The 17,328-nt window shown below is 39.4% G+C and overlaps 1 pseudogene; it reads right to left on the reverse strand.

Moving 5' to 3' along the window:
- Positions 1 to 17,328, reverse strand: part of LOC132406571 (unconventional myosin-Va-like) — a 140,452-nt pseudogene that overhangs the window by 93,243 nt on the left and 29,881 nt on the right.

The following is a 17,328-nucleotide window of genomic DNA, read 5'->3' on the forward strand; positions in this document are numbered from 1 at the left end:
CATGATAAAATATTAATAGGTGGAGATTTTAATTTTTGTTTAGATCCAGTTTTAGATAGATCAACAAAGGCTATTACAAAATCAAAAGTAGCAAAATTAACTCTATCATTGATGAAAGACTTAAATTTGATTGATATATGGAGAAGAATCAATCCAAAAGAAAGGGACTATTCATTTTATTCAAATAGACATAAAACATATTCAAGGATACATTTTTTCCTATTATCAACAAATACTCAAGATAGAGTGAAAAATGTGGAATATAAAGCAAGAATATTGTCTGATCACTCTCCTTTAATAATGACAATGATAATGATGGATAAAGAGGAATCAATTTATAGATGGAGATTTAATTCAATTCTACTAAAACGTCAAGATTTTTGTGATTTTATGAAAAAGCAGATTCAGTTCTTTTTAGATACAAATTTACATTCAGTTGATGATAAATTTATATTGTGGGAAGCAATGAAAGCATATTTGAGAGGCCAGATAATAAGTTATACTTCTAAAATTAAGAAGGAATATATGATAGAAATAGATCAATTGGAAAAAGAGATTATAAAATTAGAAAAAGAATCTCAAAGAAATATGACAGAAGAAAAACGAAGACAACTTATTAATAAGAAGTTAAAATGTAATACACTCCAGACATATCGAACAGAAAAAGCAATTATGAGAACTAAACAGAGATATTATGAACTAGGTGAAAGATCACATAAAGTTCTTGCATGGCAGTTAAAAACAGATCAGATTTCTAAAACAATAAATGCAATTCAAACAAAAGTGAATGAAATTACTTATAAGCCTCTAGAAATTAATGAGGCTTTTAAGAATTGTTATTCTGAGTTGTATAAATCATAATCAAAGAATGATGACATTAAGATAGAAGAATTTTTATCACAAATAACTCTTCCAAAATTAAATACAGAAGAACAGAAGGGATTAGGTATGCCTTTTACATTGAAGGAAGTTGAAGAAGCTCTGGGATCACTCCAAAGTAATAAATCTCCAGGAGAAGATGGTTTTCCGCCTGAATTTTATAAAAAGTTTAAAGATTTATTAATTCCTCCTTTTATGGAGTTAATACATCAAGCGGAAAGAACGCATAAACTTCCAGAATCTTTTTCAACAGCTATTTTAATAGTATTGCCAAAAAAAGATAGAGACCTTTTAAAACCAGCATCATATAGACCTATTTCTTTATTAAACACCGATTATAAAATAATAGCAAAAATCTTATCTAATAGGTTATCTAAATGCTTACCAAAATTAGTGCATATGGATCAAACAGGATTTATCAAAAATAGACAATCGGCAGATAATGTAACCCGGTTATTTAGTATAATCCATTTAGCGCAAAAGAGGGAGGAAACGAGTATGGCAGTTGCTTTGTTGCAGAAAAAGCATTTGATAGATTGGAATGGTTTTTTTTTATTTAAGGTATTGGAAAAATATGGATTAGGAACATCATTTATAAAATGGATTAAAACCTTAAATACTAATCCCAAAGCTAAAGTAGTGACAAATGGTCAAATTTCAACATCATTTCAGTTAACAAGATCAACTAGGCAAGGTTGCCCATTATCACCTGCTTTGTTTGTGTTGGCAATAGAACCACTAGCTGAATTAATTAGGATGGACCCAGATATTAAGGGTTTCAGAGTTAATCAGGAAGAATACAAGATTAACTTATTTGCTGATGATGTTCTACTTTATTTAACAGATCCATTAAATTCACTACGCAAATTATCTTATAGATTAGAAGAATATGGGAAAATATCGGGTTATAAAATAAATTGGGATAAAAGTGAAATTTTACCTCTTACTAGAGGAGATTATAATCAATGTCGATTAATTACTCAATTTAGATGGCCAGCAAATGGTATAAAATATTTAGGTCTAAGAGTTGATAATGACATAAAAAACTTATACAAATTAAATTATTTACCACTTTTGAAAAAAATTCAGGAAGATCTTGATAAATGGATGGCATTACCAATAACATTAGTAGGTAGAGTAAATACTATAAAAATGAATATATTCCCTAGACTACAATATTTATTTCAATCATTACCAATACAATTACCCCAGAAGTTTTTTCAAGAGTTAAACAAATATGTGAGGAAATTTCTCTGGAAAGGTAAGATGTCAAGAAAAATTGACATGGAAATTTGATCTAGGAGGATTACAACTTCCAAATTTTAAGAATTATTATAAAGCAAATCAACTTAGATTTATTGCATCTTTTTTCAAGAAAGATAAACCGGCATGGATTAGAATAGAATTAGATAAAATAGGAGAAAACGTACCAGAAGATGTTATATACAAATGGGAATCTAAATGGATACGGGAAAAGAAAGAATCTCCTATATTAAAACATTTGATTGACTTATGGAATAAGATAAATGTTGATGATGAGACAAAAAAATCTTTATTAGCAAAGAGATCTTTAATTCAAAATAGACTTATTCCTTTCACAATGGACAACCAACTTTTATATAACTGGATTCAAAAAGGGATTAGATATATAGGAGATTGTTTTGAAGGAGGTACATTAATGTCATTTGATCAATTAAAGAATAAATATAAAGTATCAAATAACACTTTATTTTGTTATTTTCAATTAAGGGCTTATTTAAGAGAAAAATTAGGTCAGACAATGTTATTGCCGAAATCTAATGAAATAGAAATTTTAATTCAAAAAGGAAATATTAAAAAATTTATATCTTGTATGTATAATTTGATTCAAAAACAGGCAATTAAACAAGGAGTCCATAAGTCAAGACAAAAATGGGAAAGTGATTTGAATATTAAAATTGAAGAAATAAATTGGTCAAGATTATGTCTTGATAGTATGACAAATACAATAAATGTTCGGTTAAGATTAGTGCAGCATAATTTTCTACATCAATTATATATTACACCACAAAAAATAAATAAATTAAATCCAAATTTATCGGATCAGTGTTTCCGATGTAACCAGGAAACTGGTACTTTTTTTACATTCTACATGGTCTTGCTCTAAAATTCAACCTTTTTGGACAAATTTAAGACTTTTACTGGAACAAATTACAGGAACACAACTTCCTCATAATCCAATATTACTCTTATTAGGTGATATTGAAGGGATAAAACCGAAACTCAAACTAAATAAATACCAGAAAGAATTCATAAAAATTGCACTGGCAGTAGCCAAAAAAGCTATTGCAGTTACTTGGAAATCAGATACATATTTAAGTATAGACTCTTGGAAGAAAGAAATCTATGGCTGTATTCCATTAGAAAAAATTACTTATAATTTAAGAGATAAATATGAAACATTTCTGAAAATTTGGAGCCCTTATTTACAAAAGACAGGACTAAATATATAGATGCTCTGAAGGTGAAACAATTGATTATTTGGGGAAAGAAATAAATATATATATTAAAGTTATTACGAACTCCATGGAGCATGTGGAGATCTACCAACAACCAGGCACTCTTTCTTTCTTTCTTTTTTTATCTTTTTTTTTCTCTTTTTTTCTATAGGATAGTTAGGGGGGAGGGGTTAAGGGGAGGGGGAAGGGTTATATACATATCTTTTTTTTCATATTTCACTCTGTAATTACTTAAAAATGCAATAAAATAAAGTTTTCAAAAAAAAAATATTGTGTGTAGTTTTGGTCGCCTACCTACAGGAAAGATGTAAGCAAGGTTGAAAGAGTGCAGAGAAAATTTACAAAGATGTTTCTGGGTCTGGAGGACCCGAGTCACAAGGGAAAATTAAATAGGTTAGAACTGTATTCTTTAGAAGATAGAGAGATTTGATAGAGGTATATGAAATTATGAGGGGTATAGACAGGGTAAATGCAAGCAGGCTTTTTCCGGAGGGTGGGTTGGGACTCCCAGAGGTCATGGGTTCAAGGTGAAAGGTGAGAAGTTTAAGCAAAACATTAGGGGAACCATCTTCACTCAGTGGGTCGAGAGGTTGTGGATGAGCTGCCAACACTAGGGGTGAATGTGAGCTCAATTTCAAAGTTGAAGAGAAGTTTGGATAGCTACATGGATGGTAAGGATATGGAGGACTATGGTCCCGGTGCAGATCAATGGGAGTAGCCAGTTTAACTGGCTTTTGGCATTAACTAGATGGGACAAAGGGCCTGTCTAGTCAGCTGGACTTATCTATGATTGTAGACTCCTACACAAATAAACTCAGCCAGAATATGAAGGGGCTATAAAAATATCAGTCACTAAACATCCATTCTGGAGATATTTCCCCTCCCCTCTTCTTCAGTTCTCCACTCTGGCCTCTTACCTCTTCTCCTCACCTCCACCCCCCATGTCCTCCTTGCCCTTCTCCCTGGATTCACTCTCCTCTCCTATTAGCTTCCTTCTTCAGCCCTTTATGTTTTCCACCTATTACCTCACAGATCCTTACTTCATCCACCTCCCCCCCCCCCCCATCCACCTGGCTTCACCCATCACCTTCTTGGCTTGTCCTCCTTCCCTCTCCCCCACCTTCTTATTCTGGCATCTTCCCCTTCCTTTCCAGTCCTGATGAAAGGTCTCTGCCTGAAATGTCAATAGTTTGTTCATTTCCATAGATGCTGCCTGATCTGCTGAGTTCCTCCAGCATTTTGCTTGTGTTGCACTAAACATTCAAATTCAGATGATGCCTCAGGATATTAGATTAGAGGATTATGTATTATTGTGAAATGCCAGTCTAAATGAACATGCAAATCTTTTGCTAATTAAAAGAGGTTTTGCTCAAATTTAGTGAAATCCAGGAATTAAATGAATTCCAACCAGTTTCAGACAAATATTGAAGTATTGCTACCAGCTAATCCCTCAATATTACAGAAAACATGCAGTCCAGACTGCTCACATTCACTGTGATGTACACCTAGGCGCGCTGTTTCGTGACCATGGAGAGATGATTGCATCACCATCTGCTACAGTGGTGTCACTGCACAGGATCGGAAAAAGCTGCAGAAAGTTGCAAAATCAGCCAGCTCCATCATGGGCACTGGCTTCCCCACCAGAGGACATCACCAGGTGATGTCTCAAGGAAAGCAGCGTCCATCATTAAGGACCCTCTTCAACCAGGGCACCCTCTCTTCTCATTGCCACCATAGAGAGTGCCCTCTTCAACCAGGATACCCTCTCCTCTCATTGCCACCATAGAGAGTGCCCTCTTCAACCAGGATACCCTCTCCTCTCATTGCCACCATAGAGAGTGCCCTCTTCAACCAGGATACCCTCTCCTCTCATTGCCATCATAGAGAGTGCCCTCTTCAACCAGGATACCCTCTCCTCTCATTGCCACCATAGAGAGTGCCCATAAAGGACCCTGAAGACACACACTCAATGGTTCAGAGACAACTTCCTCCCCTCCACCCTCAGACTTCCTCAATATTACATCAAGTTACAGTCCACTAGGCTCAAATTGACTGGGGTTTACTGTAATTACAAAGGGAAAGACTAGAGCCAGAACTTTGGTGGAGCAAGCTTTTTATTACCAGCTTGATGGATTGTTGGGTGCAATGTCACAAACAGAAAATACCTTCCAGCACTGTTACCTATACAGAACCTGGAGACGGGGTGAAAAGTGCAAGGAACAGAGGCTGGATGGCAGTTCTTCAAGTTCATTGTTATTCACCCGTATACGTGTATACTGCCAAATGAAAGAACTTTTCTCCAAAATGCAACTTGAAACATCACCTGTTTCTGTCCTTTGATGTTGACCGACTTGCTGAGAGTTTCCACCATGATCTGGTCTTCTGTGGGTTGACCTAACAATATATTGTGATCTCTCTCAAGTTGCTCAGAACTCTGGTGTTAATAATTGATGGTCCAACACTTGTGTTTGGTGTTTTAATCTCAGATGCCTAAAGGAAAAGCCTGAAAGGAGAAAGGTTGGGCATGGGACTAACAACCCCATCCCATAAAAATCCAGAGCTACAGAAACACCAGCAGAAGCTCCAAAGTTCTCATCCCTGGGAGAGGAAGTATCTTTGATGGGCTGCACTTTGAAGGACTGAAAGACTGGCCCAGGACAGGGGACTCTGGCATGCAGTTGTTATTAGCTTGTACCTCAGTAGGGATGATGGACTTAAGTCAGCACACACTTAAACCACAAAGTTAAATGAGAACTTACCTTGCTTGCTTTCAAAATGTTAATTGGTTCTTCATATACTGTATCTCTATTTTTCTCCAAAAATCCTTCACATTGATACAACACCTAAAACCAAAACAATATTTTAGAGATTACAATGGCTAAATCTAGCAGACAATAATTTCAAATGTTATAGCTCCTGAGTTTAAGCAAGCTGATAAAATGGTACCTGCTGCTAATACAAACACTCTGTTGAGTGAAAAATGCAGGGCTGAAAGGATGAGATTGATCTTAGCAGGTTCAAAGATCACTACTGACCCTTCAGCCCATGATGCGGGTGCTGAACCACGTTCTAAATCAGAAGCAACAGTTTAAGACTACAGGCAATAGAATCTATTTTAAATTTATCATCACACTGAATTTGCAAAATGTAACGATTAACTGTGTAATACTCAAAACAACAATACGTTCTCAAAGCAGAAATAGATGTGTGATGTCATGGTGGTTGCAATGGCGCTGTAACAGCTTAGGGTGTCGGAGTTCTGAGTTCAATTCTGGCACAGTTTGTACGCTCAACGTAGGTTTCCTCCTGGTATTCTGGTTTCCTCCCATTGTTGAAGGACATACAGTTAATAGGCTAACTGACCATGGTAAAATTATCCTGTGATTAGGCCAGTGTTAAATGCTGGGCAGCATGGTCTGAAGGGTTTATTCTGCACTCTCTCTCTAAAATAAAAATTATCTGTGTAATAATCCGTGTAAGTCCTAAGTCCAATGAAAACAAGAGATGTCAATATTTAATTTGTAATGTTTAGTCATACCAGTTTTATTAAAATTAAATTTAGAACATTCAGGATTCTTTGAATTCTCTCATCTCAGAAGCCCAGAAAATGTGAACTTTCACATTTGCAACCTGTGTTGATTGCATTTATTTAGTTTTTTTGTCACGATTAATTTAAGTTCAGAGGTGGAATTTAAAAATTAATGACATACATTATCAGCAAAATGATGAACGATGAAAGCAGAATTTGACATCCTGGGCTTCTGGAAGTAGCGACTTGCATACAGATGCTGATCAAAGAGCTTCTGGGCTCACTTCTCATCCGTTCCTCTAGGCATCTTCAAATTAAACACAAGTTTTAGACCATTAATCACGAACTGAAGAGCTATCAGTAACTCGAGAGAGGTCACAGTGTCCTGCTTGGTCAATCCGTGAAAGACCAGACAATGCTGGAAACACTCGGCAGACCAGTCAGCATCAAAAGACAAGACGGAGGTAAACGTTTCAAATCTCCTCGTCACTTCGCTTTGCAAAGCCGTGCATCCAACTTCAAACTGACCACTGCTTGCTAGTTACATGAAGAACAGGACACTGGTTCTTGTTTAAATATTCAAAATAGCTTTATTATCAAAGTATATAAGCAGGATACAACTCTGAGATTAGTCCTCCCACAGACAGCCATGAAAATAAATCACCATGGAAGTCAAAGACACCAAACACCCAATGTGTGAAAAAACAAACAAATCACACAAACAGCAAAACACAAACAAATAACTCACAGAATATTAAACATCACCGCAGATTCCTCAAAATGGTCTAGTTTCAGTTCAGTTCAGTGCTGTGTGCTTTACTGACTCCAGGCCACAGAACTAGTTTGCACCGAAGCACACCCCAATCAAAAATTGCACAAAATAGCAAATAAAATGTAACCAGAATCCAGAAAGAAGCAAAATGAACCACAGGGTCCTCCAAAAATGAGTCCACAGCCAACCAACTCTTGCAGCGTAGGACCCAACACTCCAACACCTTTCTCCAGCTAAAAGCTTAACTTGTTAAAAGTTTAACTTTATCACTGACAACATACACAGACACAGACACACACACACTCACACACATGCAGCTGAGTTGTTAGCTCAACACTTAAACTGGCAACTGTAAAGGGGACTTAATAATTGTTACTCCAGATTTAATGCAGCACAAAAAATAAATAAATATAAGTACACAACATAGTTTATATACATAGACTGATTGTATATCCATGAAGCATCTGTAGATCAGGTGACTCACAGGAAATGATAAGGTAGCGGTGGTTGGGGGTGTGGTAGGTGGGTTTGTGGGTGGAGGTGTTGATCAGCCTTACTGTTTGGGGAAAGTAACTGTTTTTGAGTCTGGTGGTCCTGGTGTGGATGTTACGTAGCCTCCTCCCCGATGGGAGTGGGACAAACAGTCCATGAGCAGGGAGGGTGGGATCCTTTATGATGGCCCTTTTCTGTATAAATGTCATTACTGCATTTTGTTTCCAATACATAAAGGATAACATTTTTACAACTCACCAAGCTGGCAATCAGTTTATTCCAATTAGCTTGTGTAAGCCAGAGATAGAAATGGTAATGCTGCACATTGCTATCTTCAGCTTCTGGTTCAGAACAGTGAGAAATACAGCTCCTCAGAAGGAAGCTATCAGCTATCAAGTCCACTTGCAGCATCAGTACATTCACCTTCACTGCAGATTCAGCCGGGGTGAAGTTTAGTACATTCACCTTCACTGCAGATTCAGCCGGGGTAAAGTTTAGTACATTCACCTTCACTGCAGATTCAGCCGGGGTGAAGTTTAGTACAATTCACCTTCACTGCAGATTCAGCCGGGGTGAAGTTTAGTACATTCACCTTCACTGCAGATTCAGCCGGGGTGAAGTTTAGTACAATCACCTTCACTGCAGATTCAGCCGGGGTGAAGTTTAGTACATTCACCTTCACTGCAGATTCAGCCGGGGTAAAGTTTAGTACAATTCACCTTCACTGCAGATTCAGCCGGGGTAAAGTTTAGTACAATTCACCTTCACTGCAGATTCAGCTGGGGTAAAGTTTAGTACATTCACCTTCACTGCAGATTCAGCCGGGGTAAAGTTTAGTACAATTCACCTTCACTGCAGATTCAGCCGGGGTGAAGTTTAGTACAATTCACCTTCACTGCAGATTCAGCTGGGGTAAAGTTTAGTACAATTCACCTTCACTGCAGATTCAGCCGGGGTGAAGTTTAGTACATTCACCTTCACTGCAGATTCAGCCGGGGTGAAGTTTAGTACATTCACCTTCACTGCAGATTCAGCCGGGGTGAAGTTTAGTACAATTCACCTTCACTGCAGATTCAGCCGGGGTGAAGTTTAGTACATTCACCTTCACTGCAGATTCAGCCGGGGTGAAGTTTAGTACAATCACCTTCACTGCAGATTCAGCCGGGGTAAAGTTTAGTACAATTCACCTTCACTGCAGATTCAGCCGGGGTAAAGTTTAGTACAATTCACCTTCACTGCAGATTCAGCTGGGGTAAAGTTTAGTACATTCACCTTCACTGCAGATTCAGCCGGGGTAAAGTTTAGTACAATTCACCTTCACTGCAGATTCAGCCGGGGTGAAGTTTAGTACAATTCACCTTCACTGCAGATTCAGCCGGGGTGAAGTTTAGTACATTCACCTTCACTGCAGATTCAGCCGGGGTAAAGTTTAGTACATTCACCTTCACTGCAGATTCAGCCGGGGTAAAGTTTAGTACAATTCACCTTCACTGCAGATTCAGCCGGGGTAAAGTTTAAACATTCTTACGTTGTTGTATTGTATGTGTCTGGACTTGAGCACCAGGTTCAGGGACAGTTATCACCATACAACCACAAGGCTCCTGAACCGGTGTGGATAATTGCACTCACCTCAACACGGAACAGAATCCACAACCTACGGACTCACTTTCAAGGACTTTACAATGTATGTTCTCCATATCGTTTGTACATTTATTATTACTTAACAGTTTGTCCCGCACCAAGTTCAGGAACAGGTATCACCCGACAAACATCAGACTCTAGTTTGAGACACTTGTTGATACCATGGACTCTGACTTGTGAAGTCAAGAGAGTGGAACTACCCCAGCGCACCAGCTTTTCCTCCTGCACAGGTCTCCTGTCATCATCAGACCCAGTGGACAAGCACCACCATCAGCCCCCTGAACCGATGTGGATAAGAACCAATTCTACACCAACTCAGTCACTCTTCAAAGTTCAAAGTAAATTTAAAAGAATATTTGCAACTATCATTTGCACCCCACAGAACGTTGCCAATTATCACCAACGCCATCTTGATATATATATTCTCAATATTATCACTGCAGTCACTTTAAAATATATTCTCAATACAACTTTAATTGCACAATTTGCATTTTGCTCATTGCTTGTCAATCTGTTATGCATGATGTTTTTTCATGAAAATCTATTGCATTTCCTTTTTCCTCCACCTTCCCCCCACCTATTAAAACATGAAAGAAAATGAATCTCAGGGTGGTACATGTTAACACATATGTACATACTTCAACAATGAGTTTGCTTTGAACCTCCAAGAGGTCTCCAGGTTGCTTTGCAAGCAAGGGCTGTCGAATACCCCAAGGTATGACCTGTTCCACCTCAGCCCCAAGAGCCCTTGTACTCATGGACCATGTAGTGATACAGAACGGTTTTCCGATCAGTACTATTTGAAGCAAAGGAGATTATTCCAGATGGCTCCACTTATGAATACATTGAGGAAATAATTGCTCCTAATTATTCATGCTCGTTCTTCATCTTTTTGCTCATTCTATAGTTCTCACCTCTGCCTAGACCACAGAGTTCTGACTTGTGCTTTAACATCTGCTGTCCTCACTACAACAACGTGCACCTTTACGGTCAACATGGTGACAATATTAATTGGTCTTTCACCTTTTGAGCAAAGCTCAAAGTAAATATGTCAAAGTACAAAGAGAGTACACCATAAGCGCACATCTCCTGGCATTGTCGGTAAGGAGTTTATACGTTGCTCTCCCAGTGACCGCATGGGTTTCCTGCTGCAGTCCAAAGGCACATGGGTTGGTATGTTACTTGGCCATAGTAAGCTGTCCGTGATTACACTAGGGTTAAACCAGGGAGTTGCCGGGTGGTGCAGCTCGAAAGGCTGGAAAGGCCTATGTAACTCAATAAATAAACTACCCCAAGATTGGTTTTCTTGTGGGCGTTTGCTGTAGAACAAAGAAATACAATAAAGTCCATGGGGAAAAATAACGAAGTCTGATGAACAACTAATGTGCAAAAGGTGGCAAACTGCAAATAAAAGTAAATAAAATTGACAGCTCGAGTCACAGAAAGTTAGTCCATGGGTTATAGAATCAGTACAGAGTTGACATGATCCTGAGTAATTCTTGGAAGAAGGTACAGAGGAGATGTCGGGGTAAGTTTTTTTTTAATGCAGAGAGTGGTGAGCGCGTGGAATGGGCTGCTGCTGGTGGAAACAATAGGGTCTCTTAAGAGACTCCTGGATGGATATATGGAGCTTAGAATAATACAGGGCTGTGAGTAAAGCCTAGATAGTTCTAATGTAGGGACATGTTCGGCACAGCTTAGTGGGCCGAAGGGCCTGTATTGTGCTGTAGGTTTTCTATGTTTAATTAAAGATGGGAGATCCTGATGGCTAAAGACCATAAAATATAGGAGCAGAATTAGGGCATTTCATGAAGGCTGATATAACTTTCCTTTTTCTCAATGCCCTGACCAATCAAGAAACTATCAACCTCTGCCTTAAATATGCATAAAGGCTTGGCCTCCACAGCTGCTTATGGCAAAGAATTCCAGAGGTTTCTAAAAGGACATCCCCCTATTCTGAGGCTGTGTCCTCTGGTTTTAGAATCTCCCACCATAGGAAACACCCTCTCCACATCCACTCTATCAAGGCCTTTCACCATTCGATAGGTTTCACTGAGGTCATCCCTCATTCTTCTGGCCCAGGGTCAAACACTCTTTATATGACAAGCTGTTCAAACCTGGAATAGTTTTTGTGAACCTCCTGTTTCAGCACATCTTTTCTACGGGAAGGGGCCCAAAACTTCTCTCACTACTCCAAGTGAGGTCTTCCCAGTGCCTTATAAAGTTTGAACATGTCATCATTGCTTTTATATTCTAGTCCTCTTCAAACAATTGCCAATATTGTATCTGAATACTGAAAGATCATTACTAATCTTCCACAATCTTTTCAGTTACCTCTTTCAGACCCTGATGTGTACGCCATCCGGTCCAGGTGACTTATCTACTTCAAACCTTTCAGTTTTCTAAAAACTTCTGTCTAGTTATAGTAACTTCACACACTTCATGACCCTAACAACTGGAACTTCCAACATACTACCAGCTTGTCCACCATTTCCATGTCCCTCTTTACTACCTCTTCAGCATAGTTTTCCAGCGGTATTATATCCACTGTCACCTCACTTTTACACTACGAAGAAGTTTTTGATGTCCACTAATATTATTAGCTAGTTTACTTTCATATTCCATCTTTAACTTCTTAATGACTCTTTTAGTTGTTTTTTTTAAAAAGCTTCTCAATCATCTAACTTCCCACTAATTTTTGCTCTATTATATGCCCTCTCTTCAGCTTTTATGTTGCCTTTGACTTCTCTTGTTAGCCAATGTTGTGTCATCTTTCCTTTAGAAAACTTCTTCCTCTTTGGGATATATATATCTTGCACCTTCCGAATTGCTTCCAGAAATTCCAGCCATTGCTGCTCTGCCGTCATCCCTGCCAGTGTTCTTTTCCAATCAGTTCTGGCCAGCTCCTCTCTCAAGCCTCAATGATTTCCTTTATTCCACTGTAATACTGATACATCTGACTTTAGCTTCTTCTCAAATTTCAGGATGAATTTGATCATATTATGATCACTTGCTGGCAAGGGTTCTTTTACCTCAAGGTCTCCAATTGATTCTGGTTCATTACACAACACCCAATCCCAAATAGCTGATCCCTTAGTGGGCTTAATCACAAGCTGCTCTAAAAAGCCATCTCGTAGGCACTTTAAAAATTCCCCCTTGTGGAATCCAGCACCAACCTGATTCTCCCAATCTACCTGTATATTGAGGTCCCTCACGACTATTGTAACATTGCCCTTTTGGCATGCATTGTCTATCTCCCGTTGTAATTTGTAGGCCATATGCTTACTACTGTTTGGAGGTCTGCATACAATAGTGGCTTTTTATCCTTGCAGTTCCTTGGCTTAATCTGCAATGATTCAACACCTTCCAACCCTAAATCACCTCTTTTTAATGATCTGATTTCATTTTCTACCAACAGAGCAAAGCCACCCCCTCTGCTTTCCTGTCTGTCCTTTCGATACAGTGTGCATCCTTGGACATTAAGCCCACAGCTACAAATCTTCTCTTAGCTGTGATTCCGTGATGCCTACAACATCATATCTGCCAATCTGCAACTGTGCTGTGTTCATCTACCTTATTCCATATACTGCACGCATTCAGATACAACATCTTCAGCCCTGTATTCACACTTCTCAATTTTGTCACACAATGCTCAACCTTTTGATTCCCAACTTTGTCTGAAGTCTTACCAACATCTGCCTCCACAACCTCCCCACTAACAGCCCTGGCAGTCTAGCTTCCATCCCTCTGCAACTCTAGTTTAAACTCCACCATGCAGCATTAACAACCCTTCCCGCTAGGTTATCAATTACCCCTCCAGTTCAGTTGCAAACCATCCCTTCTGTTCTGGAAGTGAGCCCAATAATCCAAAAATGTTATGCCTTCCCTCCTACACCAACTCCTTAACCATGTATTAAACTGTACAATCTTCCTACTACTGGCCTCCCTGGCATGTGGCATAGGTAGCAATCCTGAGATCACAACCCTAGAGGTCCTGGCCTTTAACTTAGCACCCAACTTCCTGAACTCCCTATGTGGAACCTCGTCACACATCCTACCCATGTCATTGGTACCTATGTGGAACACAACTTCTGGCTGTTCACCCTCCCACTTCAGAATGCCGAGGACTCGATCTGAGATACCCCGGACCCTAGCACCCAGGAGGAAACATACCATCCAGGAATCTCGCTCGCAGCCCTAGAACTTTCTGTCCATTCCCATAACTAACGAATCTCCTATTCCCACAACGTGTCCCTTCTAACCCCTTCCCTGAGTATCAGAGGCTGACTTGGCACTAGAGTCCCGATCACTAACTTTCCTCGTTCAGTTATCCCCCTGACAGTATCCAAAGTGATAAACCTATTGTTGAAGGGGGTGGCCACAGGAGTACTCGGCACTGGCTCTTTCCCCTTTCCCCGTCCTGCCTGTCACCTAGTTTTCTGTGTCCTGCACCTTGAGTGAAACCGCTTCTCTATATATCCTATCTATCACCCCTTCAGCCTCACGAATGATCTAGAGTTCATCCAGTTCCAGCTCCAACTCCTTAACGCAGCTTGTTAGAAGCTGCAGCTGGAAGCACTTTTCGCAGCTGTAGTCGTCAGGGACACTGGAGGTCTCCCTGCCTTCCCACATCCCGCAAGAGAAGCATTCCACTATCCTGCCTGTCACCTCAGCAAATATAAAGAGAATGAAAAAAATCTTGTTTTTCTTTCCGTAGCTGTCTCTGAGTGAAGCCTCGAAGAGCCAAAACCTTAGATCACCACTCTGACTCTGACCACTCAGATGACAGCTGCAGTGACGATGATTACTGTGTCTGCCTGCCTTCATTTAATTTGCTCTTACTAATCAATCCTTAACGCTGATTAGCCACTGCCGCAAACCACTCCTTCCTTTTATCCTCGGGCAGTGGAGCTGAGTGAACTCACCTCCTCTCCAAACTTCTGATGTCCGGACTGGCCACTGGTGAAAGCTCTATAAACAGGCCTCTTCACAGAGACAGAGAGCGGCACAGACTTCCAGGAGTTCACAATGAACAAAATAGTACAGAACTATTATTGGGTTTCCTGGTAGGTAACTTTTTGTAAATATTAGTAACATTCTTTTCATTGTTTTCCCTAATTTTTAAAGGTTTTTTTTTGATGCACCTAATAAACACCCTTGCATTAAAGTGCTAAGCAACTCCAGCCATTTTCTCCACCCCCTGTGGTCATAGCCCACGTATCTAACATGGACATTCACAGTAAATACAAAGGATCACTATAGAAACAATTTTTTAAAACTGTACACAAGTTAAACAGCCAATGATAAAAAGAAAATAAATTGTACAAATACAAAAAAGAAAAAAATAAGCAATAAATAAATAAATAAATAAATAAATAAATAAATAGATAGGTAGATAAATAAATAAATAAATATTGAGAATGCGAGTTGTAGAGTCCTTGAAGTGAATCCATAGGTTGTGGAATCAGTTCAGAGCTAAGGAGAGTGAAATTATCAATGCTGATTCAGGAGACTGATGGGTTGAGAGTTTGTTAAGGAAATTAATTTGCTAAGGAAATTCAATTAAAATTGGTCACCAATAAATTGGATATGGATGTTGAAGTGACTAAATGGTACCTACATTCATGAATAAGGGAAGAATAGATTGCTACCAGTGCGATCAAGTCTTACGAAGAACAATAGTCACCATCTTTTTTGGACATACACACAGAAAGTCAATTACAAAGTTAAGAGAAAGTCAATCTTGTGTGTCTTAGCAATTCCCAAGAAAATGCCAGAGACAGTCTCTTTTTTGCCCACAACATAGAGAGATAGGTCATTAAACATCCTTGAGACAATGATAGATTACTGCGCAAAGCCGAGAACCCAGGCCGAATGCTGAATCATTATTGATAAATGGACAATTCATTAAATTCTTAGATCCAGTAAGTTATGAAAATACAGGAGTATAATTTGTTTTATATGTTAGTACCTGACAGGTGAAAGAAAACCAGACACTTTTTTTAATTGTCAGAAACTTGACAGCCCACAGGGTCCTCCCTACAATTTATGAACTTCACTGACTCCATCTTGCTTACGCAGCTGTGTAAGGCACTAAGGCCAACACTACGTATATGGCTAATTAAAAGTGCAGGGTGCTAACAATTCAGATATTTTAACCTCTTGTTCAGAATTTCCTTCCACAGCATTAGTAACTGTTGTGGGCACTGTGGGGCCAAAACACTTACCCTACATTCTTCATCCAGAAGATCCAAGATACCAAGCTTTGCTTCAATGATGTCAATACAAGGTTGGTTGTCATGATAATCAATTAATTTCCATGATAATCCTTCAGTCACGTATTCTTCCTGCTCCAGTTTGAACATGTGCTGGAAGGAAGAAGCACATTTTAACGATTAAACCATGCATTCAGTGGTCACTTTATTACACACACCTGCATACCTGCTCACTATTGCAAATATCTAATCAGCCAATCATGTGGCAGCAGCCCAACACATAAAAGCATGCGACATGGTCAAGAGGTTCAGTTGTTGTTCAGACCAAACTTCAGAATGGGGAAGAAATGTGATCTAAGTGACTATGACTGTAGAATGATTGTTAGTGCCAACAGGAGGTGATTTGACTACTTCAGATCTCCTGGGATTTTCATGCACACAGTCTCAAGTTTACAGAGAATGGTGTGAAAAAAAAATCCTGCAGTCCTGCAGCCGAAAAAAACCTTGTTATTGAGAGAGGAACGAGGAGAACGGCCAGACTGGTTCAAGCCAACAGGAAGGTGACACTAATTCAAATTACCACACGGTATAAGAGTGGTGTGCCGAAGCATGTAAAATCTGGAAGTGGATGGGCTACAGCAGCAGAAGACCATGAACATACACTCAGTGGCCACTGTATTAGGTACTGAATAAAATGACCGCAGTATACAACCTGCCAGATCTAGTCACACGTGGGAAAGTCTATTCACCGGCAATGTCCTCCACGTTGCATAAAGCCGAATTGTTTGTGAAAGACACATCACCACAAACAGAAGCACGACTAGGCTATCCAGCCCCTCAAAGCTATTCTGCCACGTAATGAAATTGCAGTTGAATCATTATTGGGTGTATTGCTTGTTAACACAAACAACACACTTCACTGTATGTTTCAATGTACATGTGATGAATAAAATCGAAATAACCATAAAAACTGAGGCAGTACTTTCTGGGGAGTTAAGTAGGGATAGGACGTCTCCAGTAAACAGTATTGTGCCAAGGAATGCCCATGAACAGCGGGACCTTGGATGTGGCAAGACAGGTGGAGGGTTAGTGAGGGCATCACATCTCACGTTGTTGGGCACAGTATATCAAAACTGAGACGTCTCATTAAGGTCCCCTTCACCCTGGATATGCCTTGTTCTCATTGCTACCGTCGAGGTGGTGGTAAAGGAGCCCGAAGATACACAGTGATCATTTCAGCAACAGCTTCTTCCTCACCACCATCAGACCTCTGAATGTATATCGAATCCATGAACACTACCT

The sequence above is a fragment of the Hypanus sabinus genome, chromosome 16, assembly GCF_030144855.1.
Source record: "Hypanus sabinus isolate sHypSab1 chromosome 16, sHypSab1.hap1, whole genome shotgun sequence".
NCBI classification, from domain to species: Eukaryota; Metazoa; Chordata; class Chondrichthyes; order Myliobatiformes; family Dasyatidae; genus Hypanus; species Hypanus sabinus.